We start from the raw sequence: 14,325 nt of genomic DNA, 5'->3' as shown, positions 1-14,325 counted from the left end.
ATTTGCAGCTGCGGATCCGCAGACGTTTTCCATGCAGGGTACAGTACAATGTTACCCTATGGAAAACACAATCCGCTGTGCCCACTATCCTTTTTTCCGCCTGAAAATCCGCGCTGATTTTCTGCGGAAAAAAAGAAGTAGCATGTCACTTCTTTCTGCGGATTCCGCAACTGTTTTCCACCTGCACCAATAGGAAAGTGCAGTTGGAAACCCGCAGTGGAATCCGCAGGAGAAACCGCACAGAAAACCGCAGGGAAATCCACCGCGGTTTTGCACTGCAGGTTTTCTCAAATCAGGACCAGAAAAATCCGCAGACAAAAAAGGATGGTGTGAACAAGGCCTTAGACTCTCCTAATCAACTCGTTACCTGCATTAAAGACAGCTGTCTTACATAGTCGCTTTTATAAAAGACTCCTGTCTACAGACTCAATTAATCAGTCAGACTCTAACCTCTACAAGCTAGGCAAGACCAAAAAGCTTTATAAGGCCGGCTTCACACGTCAGTGGCTCCGGTACGTGGAGGTGACAGTTTCCTCACGTACCGGAGCCACTGACACACGTAGACATGTCAGTGTTCGTGGGAGCGCACGTATTACACGGACCCATTAAAGTCAATGGGTCCGTGTAAAACACGTACCACACATGGACGTTGTCCGTGTGCAGTCTGTGTGCCGTGCAGGAGACAGCGCTACAGTAAGCGCTGTCCCCCCCACATGGTGCTGAAGCCGCCATTCATATCTTCTCTGCAGCAGCGTTTGCTGCAGAGAAGATATGAATAATCCTTTTTTTTTTTTTGTTTCTCGTGTTTAACATAAAGATCCATGTCCCCACCCCCCCTCCACCCCCTGTGCGGCCGCCCGCTGTTATTAAAATACTTACCCGGCTCCCTCGCAGTGTCCTGTCCTGGCCGCAGCTTCTACTGTATGTGGTCACGTGGGGCCGCCCATTACAGAAATGAATATGCGGCTCCACCCCTATGGGAGGTGGAGCCGAATATTCATGACTGTAATTGGCGGCCCTACGTGACCGCTCATACAGTAGAAGCTGCGGCCAGAACAGGACACTGCGAGGGAGCCGGGTTAGTATTTTAATAACAGCGGGCGGCCGCACAGGGGGTGGGAGGGGGGTGGGGACATGGATCTTTATGTTAAACACTAGAAACAAAAAAAAAAAGGATTATTCATATCTTCTTTACAGCAAACGCTGCTGCAGAAAAGATATGAATGGCGGCTTCAGCACCACGTGGGGGGGACAGCGCTTATCTCTAGCGCTGTCTCCTGCACGGTGCGTGTGGTACCCAGTCGGCACACGGGCGGCACACGTGTGCCGCACGTGTGCCACACTGATGTGCCGCAGAAACGCACGGGCACACGGACACGGATAATTCCGGTACCGATTTTTCCGGTACCGGAATTATCTGGACGTGTGGGACAGGCCTAAGAATGTCAGGGACAAGATCATAGACCTGCACAAAGCTGGAATGGGCTACAAAACCATAAGTAAGATGCTGGGTGAGAAGGAGACAACTGTTGGTGCAATAGTAAGAAAATGGAAGAAATACAAAATGACTGTCAATCGACATTGATCTGGGGCATCAAGCAAAATCTCACCTCACATGGGGGAATTTGTAAATGATTTCATGGCAGCTGGGACCACAGTCACCAAGAAAACCATTGGTAACACATTACGCCGTAAGGGTATGTGTCCACGTTCAGGATTGCATCAGGATTTGGTCAGGATTTTTCATCAGTTTTTGTAAGCCAAAACCAGGAGTGGAACAATTAGAGGAAAAGTATAACAGAAACATATGCACCACTTCTGCATTTATCACCCACTCCTGGTTTTGGCTTACAAATACTGATAAAAAATCCTGACCAAATCCTGAACGTGGACACATACCCTAAAGGTTTAAAATCCTGCAGTGCCCGCAAGGTCCCCCTGCTCAAGATTCACATGTGCAGCCCGTCTGAAGTTTGCCAATGAACACCTGGATGATTCTGTGAGTTATTTGGAGATGGTGCTGTGGTCAGATGAGACAAAAATTGAGGTCTTTGGCTTTAACTCAACTCGCCATGTTTGAAGGAAGAGAAATGCTGCCTATGACCCAAAGAACACCATCCCCACTGTCAAGCATGGAGGTGGAACATTATGTTCTGGGGGTGTTTCTCTGCTAAGGGCACAGGACTATTTCATCGCATCAATGAGAGAATGGATGGCACCTTAATCCCATAGAAAACTTTTGGAGGGTGTTGAAGTTCCGAGTTGCCAAAATTGTGTGCTAACATCATCAACTACAAAAAACGTCTGACTGCTGTGCTTGCCAAAAAGGGTTTTTCCACCAAGTATTCAGGGTACGTGCACACATTGCAGATTTCCTGCGGATCCGCAGCGTTTTTTCCCCATGCAGAAACGCTGCAGATCCGCAAGTGATTTACAGTACAACGTAACTCAATGGCAAAAAAAATGGTGTGCTAATGGTGCTGAAAAATCTGCACGGAAAATGCAGCAGATTAAAAAAAGGACCATGTCAATCTTTTTTGTGGATCTGCTGCGTTTATACACCCATTCCCATTCCATAATAGAAATCCGCAGGGGTAAAAAAAAAGAAAGAAATCCCCACAAAATCCGCAAAAAAATAAAACCACACACAAAACGCAAAAAAAGCGCAGATTCTGACCTGCGTCTTCTGCCAAGAAATCCAGAATCTGCACAGAAAATTCCACAGTCAAATCTGCAACTTGTGCATATAGCCGAAGTCTTGTTTGGCAAAGTGATCAAATACTTATTTCTCACTGCAAAATGCAAATACATTTAAATAATTTATAAAAGGCGATAATCTGGATTTTATTTTTGATATTCTATCTCTATTCTATAAATTATAGACTGTTCATGTCTTTGTCAGTGGGCAAACTTATAAAATCAACAAGAGATCAAATACTTATTTCCCCCATTGTAACTGTAGGACTGTTATCATTGAGGAATTTTACTTGTTTTGGGGAAAACATTTAGTAAAGGTGACAGTTCTCCTTGTGTTCTATGAAGACCCCTGACAAGTTTTCCACTACTATTAGGCCACATCAGGGCTGCCACTAGAAATTTCGGGGCCCCATACTGGCAAAATTTCTGGGGCCCCCTTGAGACTCCGCCCAGGCTCCACCCCAGCCCCGCCTCCACCCCTCAAACTGTCCACAGTCCCACCGCTCGCTCTTGGAAAAACTCCACTTCTCACCTATCACACATTGACAGTTCCCATCACCAGATCACACATATAGCCGGCAGCTTTTGTTTTGGCCAAAAGATTTTTTAAGCCACCAAAATGACAAGGTAGACACTTTTGGCCGGGCCCTGCTCTACTGTAACCTATTAAATATTTGTTAAAATATGCAATACAATTTAGGTATATTTTTATTTATTTTTCAATTTTTAAAATGACCTATAATACCACATACAAGGAACAAATACCACAGCACCATGACCAGACACCATATTATCACCACAGTGACCTATAATACTATCTACAAGGTACAAATACCGCCACACCATGACCAGATGACATATTACCACCACAGTGATCGAATAATATCAAATACAAGGAACAAATACCACAACATCATGACCAGACCACATATTACCACCACATAGTGACTGAATACTACAATACTGATCAATAATAAAAAAAACCCCACAATACTATCACCATAAGTGCCATTATACACAGGAGATCTGTACTTAGTATGCAGTGTCTGTGTAGAGGTAATACAGCGATCGCTGGTGAGGTGACATTATACACAGGAGCTCTGTATATAGTGTATAGGTAATCCAGTGATCACTGGTGACATTATACACAGGACCTCTGTATATAGTATACAGTGTATAGTGTCAGTGTATAGGTAATACACTGACTCACCAGTGACATCTCTAGGTGAAGTCCTTCATCTTTCATCCCGCACAGACCGCCATCACTTCATCCAGCCAGGACTCGTCTCTGCAGGAAAGAACACAGTTATCTCAAGTTCCACTTGCAGAACACATTACTTAATTTTCCTAACGTCTACATTACACCACATGAAGAAGGCGACATAGTATCATTCTACACAGTAATAGGACCGCCCCTCCATTTAAAACAGTGTACTCAAAAAATAAAATAAAAACATCACTGCAGTAATTATTAGGGTTGAACAATTAATATAAATGTTCAATTCTCTAGTTGCCTACTCCTGGCCTAATGGATATATTGATCATGTGCACTAAAGAAATACACCAGACACAGTCAGCTGTAACTCTTCTTGATCAATGTGTGGCTCAGCTCCAAGAAGGGAAGTTTATTAGTCAAACACAATGTTATATATCTCCTGTAAGGGGGCTCGGTTAGCTCTAAAATGGGAGTGATCGGATGTATTCCATTGGTTAGTGGGTTGGGCATGAGCAAGTCCATGGGCGGATCCATGAGGTCATCAAGGTGGGTTGGTCCGTGAGGTCATCAGAGTGGGCGTCGCTGTGGGTGGATCCATGAGGTCATCAGAGTGGGCGTAATCTTGGATACCAGACCGCATGGTCTGCTGAGACAGGAAATGGCAGCCATCTTCAGTGTCTTCATTGTTCATATACCAGAGCACACGGCTCTGGTAGAGGAGATGTCAGCCATCTTAAGTGTCTTACTTTGTCTGAGGAAAACTTATGTAAGGTTAAACAATACATGTTATAGGTTGCTTTCCTCAATTACCTTATGTGTTGAGGTTAATTAAGTATTTGATCTTATGGCTCTCCTCAACAGTCCCCCCTAAATACTTTATTAACCTTTTCTTTTATCTTGATCCCACCGTGGTTCCCTAACCCATCGATGTTAAGTGTTATTATGACATCAGAGAATGTGTGACTAATTATGGGTATACTGCAGGGGTATATCAGAGCGCGTTACCAGTGTCCTCGGGACTTCCCAACCTGCTGGATCTATTACTCTCCAATCTCCCATCTCCATGGTTCCTTAGAGTAAAATACACATGTGCGACTAACCCTGTTGTACACATCCTAGATCTGACCGTCTTGCCCGGGAGGGGGAATTGGAGTTTTCACCAGTTTGAGACAAGTTTTCCCTTGTGGAAAACCTCCCTTTGTAGCTGGACTTTGACAAGCAGGTCAGATCCTACTCTGTCCCTAACTGTCTAACAAGTTTATAATGTGAGAGATGGATCCAGGAGGCGCTCAGCAACCCTGACTGAAGTATGAGGAGTCAGGAGCACTTGGTAGGGGCCCTTAAATCTCGACTCCAGGAATGTCTTTTCTGATGAACTTCTTTACAAGCACGTAGTCACCAGGTTGGAAAGCATGGGTACCTTCACTGGAATCTGGACCTGGAATGGATGATAAAACTCGTACATGTGTTATTGACAGTTCTTTAGTAACAACAATTACATAATTTACAAGAATATCACTTCCCAAGGCTAGCTGTTGTGGAAAATATTGACCCAATCTTGGAGGCCCCCCAAAAAGAATCTCGTATGGTGTGAGTTTAATGGGACCCCTTGTAGTGTTTCTGACTGAGTATAAGGCAACGTGCAAAATGTCTGTCCCAAGTCTGACCTCCTAACTGGCTTTCAGTATTTTATTTTTCAAGGTGCCATTCAGTGTTTCTACTTTCCCACTGCTGTGTAGGTGATATGGAGTATGTAAACCCAAATCCGCTCCCACTAATGTTCATAGTTCCTTAGACAGTGCTGCAATGAACGCAGGTACTTGGTCACTCTCAATTACCTCTGGGACCCCATATCTGCAGACTACTTCAGTCACCAGTCTCTTAACAGTCACTCTGGCAGTCATGTTGGTTACTGGATAGGCTTCGGGCCATCCTGAGAACATGTCAGTCACTACCAGTACGTACTCGCACTTCCCTACTTTTGGCATTTGAATACGATCGATCTGAACTCTCTGAAAGGGATAGTGGTTTAGCCAAATGTTTCTGAGGCGGTGCTGGATTGCATGTTGCACACACAAGGCAGGACTTGCAATATTTTTGGGTGACAGTAGAAATCCCAGGTGCCATGTAGGTCTTCCAAATCAGGTCATTCATCCGATTCTTGCCTCTGTGGGTGATACCGTGTGCCCATTCTGTCACTGAAGGGTACAGATTACGGGGTAGACCTTTGTGTTCACCCTCCAGACTCCATCTTCATCTTTTTTTAGTTCCTCCTTCTTGCCATGACTTCTTTTCATCATCTGATGTCTTGTCTTGATGTAGATGGATAATCCTCATAAGAGAGGCTTTAGTCCCTTCTTCAGTGTCTTGTGACACGTACATCGCTGCTTTCTCTTTCCTAAATGGATCCACAGCATAGGTTTTTTTCTGTTTTGTCAGCAAAGAAGTTCCCCCTTGCTTCTGGAGAATCCAGTCTCCCGTGAGCTTTGATCTCGATCACTGCAACCTTTGAAGGTAGATTCAGAGTGACTACAAGTTCTTGCATGATAGCAGCATGTTTTACAGGAGTTCCACTGGACGTTAGGTATCCTCTGGCTGCCCAGATACTGCCGAAGTCATGAGCCACTCCAAAAGCGTATCTTGAATCCGTGTAGATGTTGACCACCTTCTCCGTCGCTTCCTGACAAGCCAACGTCAAAGCTTTAAGTTCCGCTTCTTGTGCAGACATGTGCGGTGGTAGCGATCCAGCTGAGATGACCTGGTCATGTGTAACCACGGCATACCCCGTATGGAATCTTCCAGTTTCATCTGCAAATCTGGAACCATCAGTGAAGAACGTCAGGTCAGCATGTGGGAGTGGGTCTTCAGACACGTTTTTCTTGGAGGCTGCTTCTTCCTGCATTTGTTCGAGACAGTCATGATCCTCTGAGTGTGTAGAGGCGTCTTCTCCGAGAGCATCAGTATCATCATCCACATCATCATCCACATCCCCCCTGGAAAGAGGAAGCAGCGTGGACGGGTTGAGGATGGTGCAGCGGACAAGAGTGACATTATCCGGAATCAAGAGGGAACATTGGAGTCTCATATGACGCTGTAGCGACAGGTGTTTAGGTTGAGTCTGGCCTAGAATAGCTTTTATGTCGTGTGGAGCCATTAAGAGAACCGGATGTCCTAAGATGATATCAGAAGTTTTGTCCAGAAGCATATGTGCAGCATGAACAGCTCTGAGGCAAGTCGGGGAAGCTTGAGACACAGAGTCCAGGCGGGCAGAGTAGTAGCCGATTGGTCTTGTTCTTCCCCCATGTTTTTGTGCTAGGACTCCGAAAGCATGTCCTGCTACTTCATTGACAAACAAGTAAAAAGGTAGTTGATAATTTGGGATTCCAAGAGCTGGTGCAGACTGTATGGCCTGTTTAAGAGCTTAGAAAGCTTCCACGGATTTGGTACATAGTGGAAACGCTGACGTCTTGAGGTCATCGTACAATGGCTGCATCAGCTTTGAGGCATCTGGAAACCTTTGGCAACAATAATAATTGATAGGTCAGCCAACTCATCCGAGGCCCTTGTCTTAGGTTCTTGGCAGAACTCAACACCAGAGTCCCATGCCTCGTCATGCTCCTGTAGAAAGGCATTGGCTGTTTTTCTGGATCTAGAACTTGGTTCAACAGAGTAGCAGCTTGCTGGGGTGTAAACTTGACATAGATGGTGGGCTCTTCAGACATGAGCATCGGCACTGTTGGTGGCGGCACCTGAGGCGGGAGTAGAGATGGCACCGCGAGTACAGATGTAATCCCTTGTTTATGAGGAGCAGGAGGAGGTAACAGTCCTGGAATGAGGGGCTCTATTTGGGCAGCTCCAGTATCATGGTGTGGGGTCCAGGTGATGCAGGCAGTCTTAAAAGCTTTAACAGTCCTGTCCTCATTACTAATTAACCTGATTTCAGAAAGGCAGCAAATGCTTGGGGGGCTACACTTGTTTATTATAATTTCAACGATTTCCCTTGTACATGCATGAACAGGGAAACCAAAAATGCCAACACCAATGGCGGGAATTGTCAAGGTCTCAATGTGCTCATTAATATTTGCATACTCTAAAATGCGAGTTATTGCTGCACGAAGTTGTTGAGCACTAACGTCTGGATGAATAGGGTCATAAGTAGGGGTCACAGCATGTATGATCATTCTACATGGAAGATTGCCAGCTTTAGTCACCGCTATGTCCCCAACAGCTATCTGACCACGTGACTCAACAATGATTTGACTGTCAGCTTGAATAGTCGCCCCTCCTGCTTCCACTATAGCTCTAGCTACACCTCCATTGTGCTCTAACCGAGAATTGGCAGCATTAACAATAGCGTCTGTCTCCATTGTTGTTATGTCACCTTTTCCCACTACTAACAAGGGTCCCTCAGGAAGTTCTTTTTCAAAAATAGGTTGCCAACATTCCCTCCCCTTTGTGCTTCCTGTGCTATTGGTATCCCCCTCCCACATTGAGCCCCCCCTTGATGCAGTCGCCACCGTCCCATACAGGTGTGCGCTTGGCTGCGAGACAGCCTGTGAGGTACTGGGCATAGGGTTATGTAGGCTGCGTGAGAGTGCTGTTGTGGAAGCATTGGGAGGAGAGGCCGCTGCTTGGAGCATCTCATGTGGGTGTGCGGCTAAATTGGCAGTGGAAGTGACAGTAGAAAGGGTAGGTGCTGGGGACGATCCAGGTGGGAGGACTGCTGGATTCACAACAGGAGTGATAGAGGAAAGGGTTGGTGCCCCATTGGAAACAACAGAGATAGGAAACATGGGTAAAGCCTGTTCACTTCCCGAAGGAATATAGTATTGGCCGTTAGTGGTCATTACTGGGTAACAAGGATTTGGTGATGTGGCGTGTAGCCTTAATCTGAGATGTTCACCACCAGGAGCAGCACATTCGCCATCCACAACATGGCTGCCTTCAGAATTAACACCTTTGCCATCCACAACATGGCTGCCGTCAGCATTAACACCTTTTCCATCCACAAGATGGCCGCCGTCAGAATTATATTTACCACCACCAAGATGGCCGCTATTAGAATTACATTTACCACCTCCAAGATGGCCGCTATTAGAATTACATTTACCACCTCCAAGATGGCCGCCATCAGAATTATATTTACCACCACCAAGATGGCCGCTATTAGAATTACATTTACCACCTCCAAGATGGCCGCTATTAGAATTACATTTACCACCTCCAAGATGGCCGCCATCAGAATTATATTTACCACCACCAAGATGGCCGCTATTAGAATTACATTTACCACCTGGCTCTGGGCCACCATTTTGGCTGCTATTACATTTAACACATTGGCCATTAACAAAATGGCGACCATTACATTTACCACATGGCTCTGAGCCACCATTATACGGTGGTGGCCGCTCACAGGATATATTTTGTAATACACAACTCAAAACTCTATTCTTTGTATTCCTTTTCTCTTCTACCCAATTTCCAATTTTTCCTTTTTTTTTTTTTTTTTTTTTTTATATATATGTACTTTCAGAGACTCTTTCTCCTGCCCTAGCAATAGACAACAATCCATTATCTTCTAGGATACCTTTTCTTTCTTTCAAGACAAGCTTCCAGTCCAGGGGCTGTAACCATCCCCCTTCTGGCATTCCACACAACTTCATAAGCTTTTTACATTGCTTAATATGACTCTTCCCTTCACGAGTCGCTACTAATGTGCATGAGTCTAACTTGCCATCTGAATTTGGCTTAGTGCCTATACGGCAGAACTGCATTAATTTCTCCATCTTTCTATAGATATATATCTATCTATCAAGATAACAAACACCAAACAAACAATAAGACGGGGGGGATGACTCAAACCTGAGATTCTAAAGGGAACTGAGTCTGCAGTACCCAGTTCCTATTGCTTCTTGTCACGTGGTCCCTGTCTGACTTCCGTGCTCCGTACTTTACAAACCAATTATTCCCTACTTTGTCAAATTGCTCCCTAACTCACCGGTCCCCGTGCAGAGTCACTCACTCGATGTCACGGGGCAAAAAAAAAAAAAAGGAAAACTATAAATTTAATTGGCTCAAACTGAGTCAATCACTCCAAGTTTCAATGAGCCGCTACACAATTTATTATGCCCGAACTGAGCCAATTCGCTCCAAGATTTACCGGGTCCCCCTAGGCCGAGTCAATCACTCAAGGTCCTAGTCCTCATGTACAGAACTGAAAATCTTATCACAGGCGACAACCGTATACCACAGACAAAAATTATTTTATTTTTTTTCCTACACTTGCTTTCTTTCCTTCTTTAAAAACAAAACCTGTTTTTCTCGTCCTACCACATGCTTTGCTTTCTGTAAACACTTGCTTTGACTTTCCTAGAAACCCGTTCTGTTCCAAACACAATGACTACCAGTCATACCCCTCTGTAAAAACCAGTTTTTCTTGTTTTATCACTTGCCTCTAGCCCTCTGTAAACACTAACCTGCTTTGACTGTCCTTACACAATATTTCTCTTCTTTACTACCAATCATCTCCCCTCTTCACAACATGTAACAGGCAGTAGGCAACTAAAACGTGACGGTTCTTGCAATTAAATGACCAGCAGCGGAGATACCCTTTCTGCCGTCTTACAGATACCAAGAAAACCGGACACGGTCAGGCAATCTGCACAGGATACCCCGAAGGACACAGGTAAAGACTACAGATTATAAAAATCAGCAGACTTACCGTGTTCTGTTAAGGAGTTGATCAGTCTCCAGGTTCGGGGTACTCAGTGCATCCAGCCGTTCCAGTCGCCGGTTCTACAGGGTTCAGGGCTCTTCCTCTGCTGGCCCCCCGTTGGGCGGCCAAATATTAGGGTTGAACAATTAATATAAATGTTCAATTCTCTAGTTGCCTACTCCTGGCCTAATGGATATATTGATCATGTGCACTAAAGAAATACACCAGACACAGTCAGCTGTAACTCTTCTTGATCAATGTGTGGCTCAGCTCCAAGAAGGGAAGTTTATTAGTCAAACACAATGTTATATATCTCCTGTAAGGGGGCTCGGTTAGCTCTAAAATGGGAGTGATCGGATGTATTCCATTGGTTAGTGGGTTGGGCATGAGCAAGTCCATGGGCGGATCCATGAGGTCATCAAGGTGGGTTGGTCCGTGAGGTCATCAGAGTGGGCGTCGCTGTGGGTGGATCCATGAGGTCATCAGAGTGGGCGTAATCTTGGATACCAGACCGCATGGTCTGCTGAGACAGGAAATGGCAGCCATCTTCAGTGTCTTCATTGTTCATATACCAGAGCACACGGCTCTGGTAGAGGAGATGTCAGCCATCTTAAGTGTCTTACTTTGTCTGAGGAAAACTTATGTAAGGTTAAACAATACATGTTATAGGTTGCTTTCCTCAATTACCTTATGTGTTGAGGTTAATTAAGTATTTGATCTTATGGCTCTCCTCAACATAATAATATCCCTTAATTAGCCCCTATGGTAATAATATTCGCCATCCTAGCCCCCGTGTGTCTCATTCCTGGCGTCAGCCATATGTTCTCCCATCCTGCCCTAATGAGTATCCATTCTGCCCCATATGATCTCCCCATCCTGCCCCATCTGTCTCCATCGTATCCATCCTGCCCCATCTGTCTCCAATCCTGCCTCCAATCATGCCAGTATCACCATTCTGCCCCGTCTCCAATCATGCCCCCATTTCTGCAATCATGCCCCGTGTCTCAATTCTGCCCCATCTGTTTCCAATCCTGCCCCATCTGTCTCCAGTCATGCCGCCATGTCTGTCATCCTGCCCCCTGTGTCTCCAATCATGCCCCGTGTCCAGCATTCTGCCCCAGTGTCCAGCATTCTGCCCCAGTGTCCAGCATTCTGCCCCAGTGTCCAGCAATCTGCCCCAGTGTCCAGCAATCTGCCCCAGTGTCCAGCAATCTGCCCCTGTGTCCAGCATTCTCCCCGTGTCCAGCGTTCTGCCCCAGTGTCCAGCAATCTGCTCGTGTCCAGCTTTCTGCCCCTGTGTCCAGCATTCTGCCCCTGTGTCCAGCGTTCTGCCCCAGTGTCCAGCAATCTGCCCGTGTCCAGCTTTCTGCCCCTGTGTCCAGCATTCTGCCCGTGTCCAGCATTCTGCCACAGTGTCCAGCAATCTGCCCGTGTCCAGCTTTCTGCCCCTGTGTCCAGCGTTCTGCCCCAGTGTCCAGCAATCTGCCCCGTGTCCAGCCTTCTGCCCCCGTGTCCAGCCTTCTGCCCCCGTGTCCAGCCTTCTGCCCCGTGTCCAGCCTTCTGCCCCCGTGTCCAGCCTTCTGCCCCCGTGTCCAGCGTTCTGCCCCAGTGTCCAGCAATCTGCCCCGTGTCCAGCCTTCTGCCCCGTGTCAAGCCTTCTGCCCCCGTGTCCAGCCTTCTGCCCCCGTGTCCAGCGTTCTGCCCCGTGTCCAGCGTTCTGCCCCCGTGTCCAGCATTCTGCCAGTGTCCAGCAATCTGCCCGTGTCCAGCTTTCTGCCCCTCTGTCCAGCGTTCTGCCCATGTCCAGCTTTCTGCCCCCGTGTCCAGCATTCTGCCCCGTGTCCAGCCTTCTGCCCCCGTGTCCAGCCTTCTGCCCCCGTGTCCAGCCTTCTGCCCCCGTGTCCAGCCTTCTGCCCCCGTGTCCAGCCTTCTGCCCCCGTGTCCAGCCTTCTGCCCCCGTGTCCAGCCTTCTGCCCCCGTGTCCAGCCTTCTGCCCCCGTGTCCAGCGTTCTGCCCCCGTGTCCAGCGTTCTGCCCCCGTGTCCAGCGTTCTGCCCCTGTGTCCAGCTTTCTGCCCTGGGCCGCCCGGATCCCCGCTCTCAATAAAAAAAGATCCCCGCTCTCCTGCTCTCTCCACGCAGCTGAAGCGTGCACTCGCTGGCGACTGACAATGACGTCAGACGCCGGCGACATGCATGCTGCGGCTGACGTCAGCTGCCAGCCTTGTATTGGCTGGCGGCTGTTAACTATTGATGTGCAGGCGCAGGCCCGCACGTCAATAGCGTTAAACAGCTGCAGCGCCGGCCGCCGCTAAGGGCCCGGTTCAGCCTGCGGCTGCCGGTAGGGCCCCGGTGAGCAGATGAGACGGGGCCCGATACGGGCCCCCTCTGCTCACCGGGCCCCATACGCCAGTCACGGCTGTAATGCCCTGATGGCGGCCCTGGGCCACATGTACCTTATCATCAACGTTAGGCTATGGTTTCAATTGCAGAGGTGTCAGATGTACTGCACATTGCTTTGCAAGGTTGATCTGTGCTGACATTATAGTTAAAGTTCGGATTTGGTTAAATATAATCAGCAATGCTGTTATACACTCTAGTACAAATCTAGGTTGCAGATTTGCTGCTAAGTTTTCTGCATTGTATCTGCAGCAAAATCTGCATGCGATGCATGTGCTGCTATGCTGCAGATTTCCCTTTGCAATGCAAACTAAGAGGTCCGTGATGAAATCCACACATAGAACTGACACACTGTGGATTGTAAAATACGAGTCACTAGTTACATAGGTTGTAAAAAGAACTAGGTCTATCAGATTCAACCTTTCTACACCAATTGTTCATTTTGTCACTAAATAATTATAACCCGCAATATTATGTGTAGTGAGGAAATCATCCTGCCCTTTTTTAAAAGCTGTCATATTGTCTGCCATTTCTACCTCCTGTGGTCGGCGTGTCACAATCTGACTTCTCTAACTGTAAAGAACCCTTTCCTATTTAGCTGTCGGAATCGCCTTTCTTCCACCCGTAATGAGTGCCCCCTGGACTTAAGTATGTCAATTCTGAATACAAAGTTGCAGAAAATGTAGATACAATTTGTTGAATTCTCATATACTTAGTTGGTACTTTATTAAACTGTGCACACTAAAAAACTGCAGAATATAGGCAACATGTGAATAAGGTGGAAAACCCTAGTGTTAGGAGTCCGAGTACCCTACATTAATTATGACATTTGTGAACTTTTTAATATGCCCACAACATTATCGATGTTAATTTAATTATGAATCCTAAACATTTTACCAACTATTGGGGTCTCTTCACTTCAAAATCTGGCTAATAATGGTCTCCCTGCCCTGATTTCAGCCCCTAGCAGACAAGGTGGAGTCTTCCGTGTACAGATTTATATGCACTCCCATGATGTGATGGAGTCCTCCAGAGCTGTGCCGTCATTATCTGCAATCATCCTGGAAACATTCTGTATCAGTTCCTGCAGTGTTACAGCCTCAGGACAATGAGCACATTATCCTTATACCTGGCTGTGCTAATGATGAGGCGACTTGCAGATCCAGAGGCTTAACTGGGGACACCATTAAATGTGGGAGATTTATTTTCGAACAGAAGCAATATATATATATATATATATATATATATATATATATATATATATATATATATATACACATATACAGTGGGGCAAAAAAG

General features: G+C 46.4%; 1 protein-coding gene across 10 annotated transcripts in view; it reads right to left on the bottom strand.

The window, feature by feature from the left end:
* LOC143764221 (uncharacterized) overlaps positions 1 to 14,325 on the bottom strand; it is a 321,683-nt gene that overhangs the window by 288,122 nt on the left and 19,236 nt on the right. For 8 of the 10 annotated variants that reach the window (XM_077249606.1, XM_077249602.1, XM_077249607.1 and 5 more), the window contains one exon: positions 3,908 to 3,985. The exons of the other annotated variants lie outside the window; for them this stretch is intronic. The gene's annotated coding sequence lies outside the window, so the exon portion shown is untranslated. The remainder of the gene's footprint in view (positions 1 to 3,907; positions 3,986 to 14,325) is intronic. 10 annotated transcript variants of the gene reach the window in all.

This window comes from Ranitomeya variabilis, chromosome 4 (assembly GCF_051348905.1).
Source record: "Ranitomeya variabilis isolate aRanVar5 chromosome 4, aRanVar5.hap1, whole genome shotgun sequence".
NCBI lineage: Eukaryota > Metazoa > Chordata > Amphibia > Anura > Dendrobatidae > Ranitomeya > Ranitomeya variabilis.
This window is presented reverse-complemented; position numbering and strand designations above follow the sequence as displayed.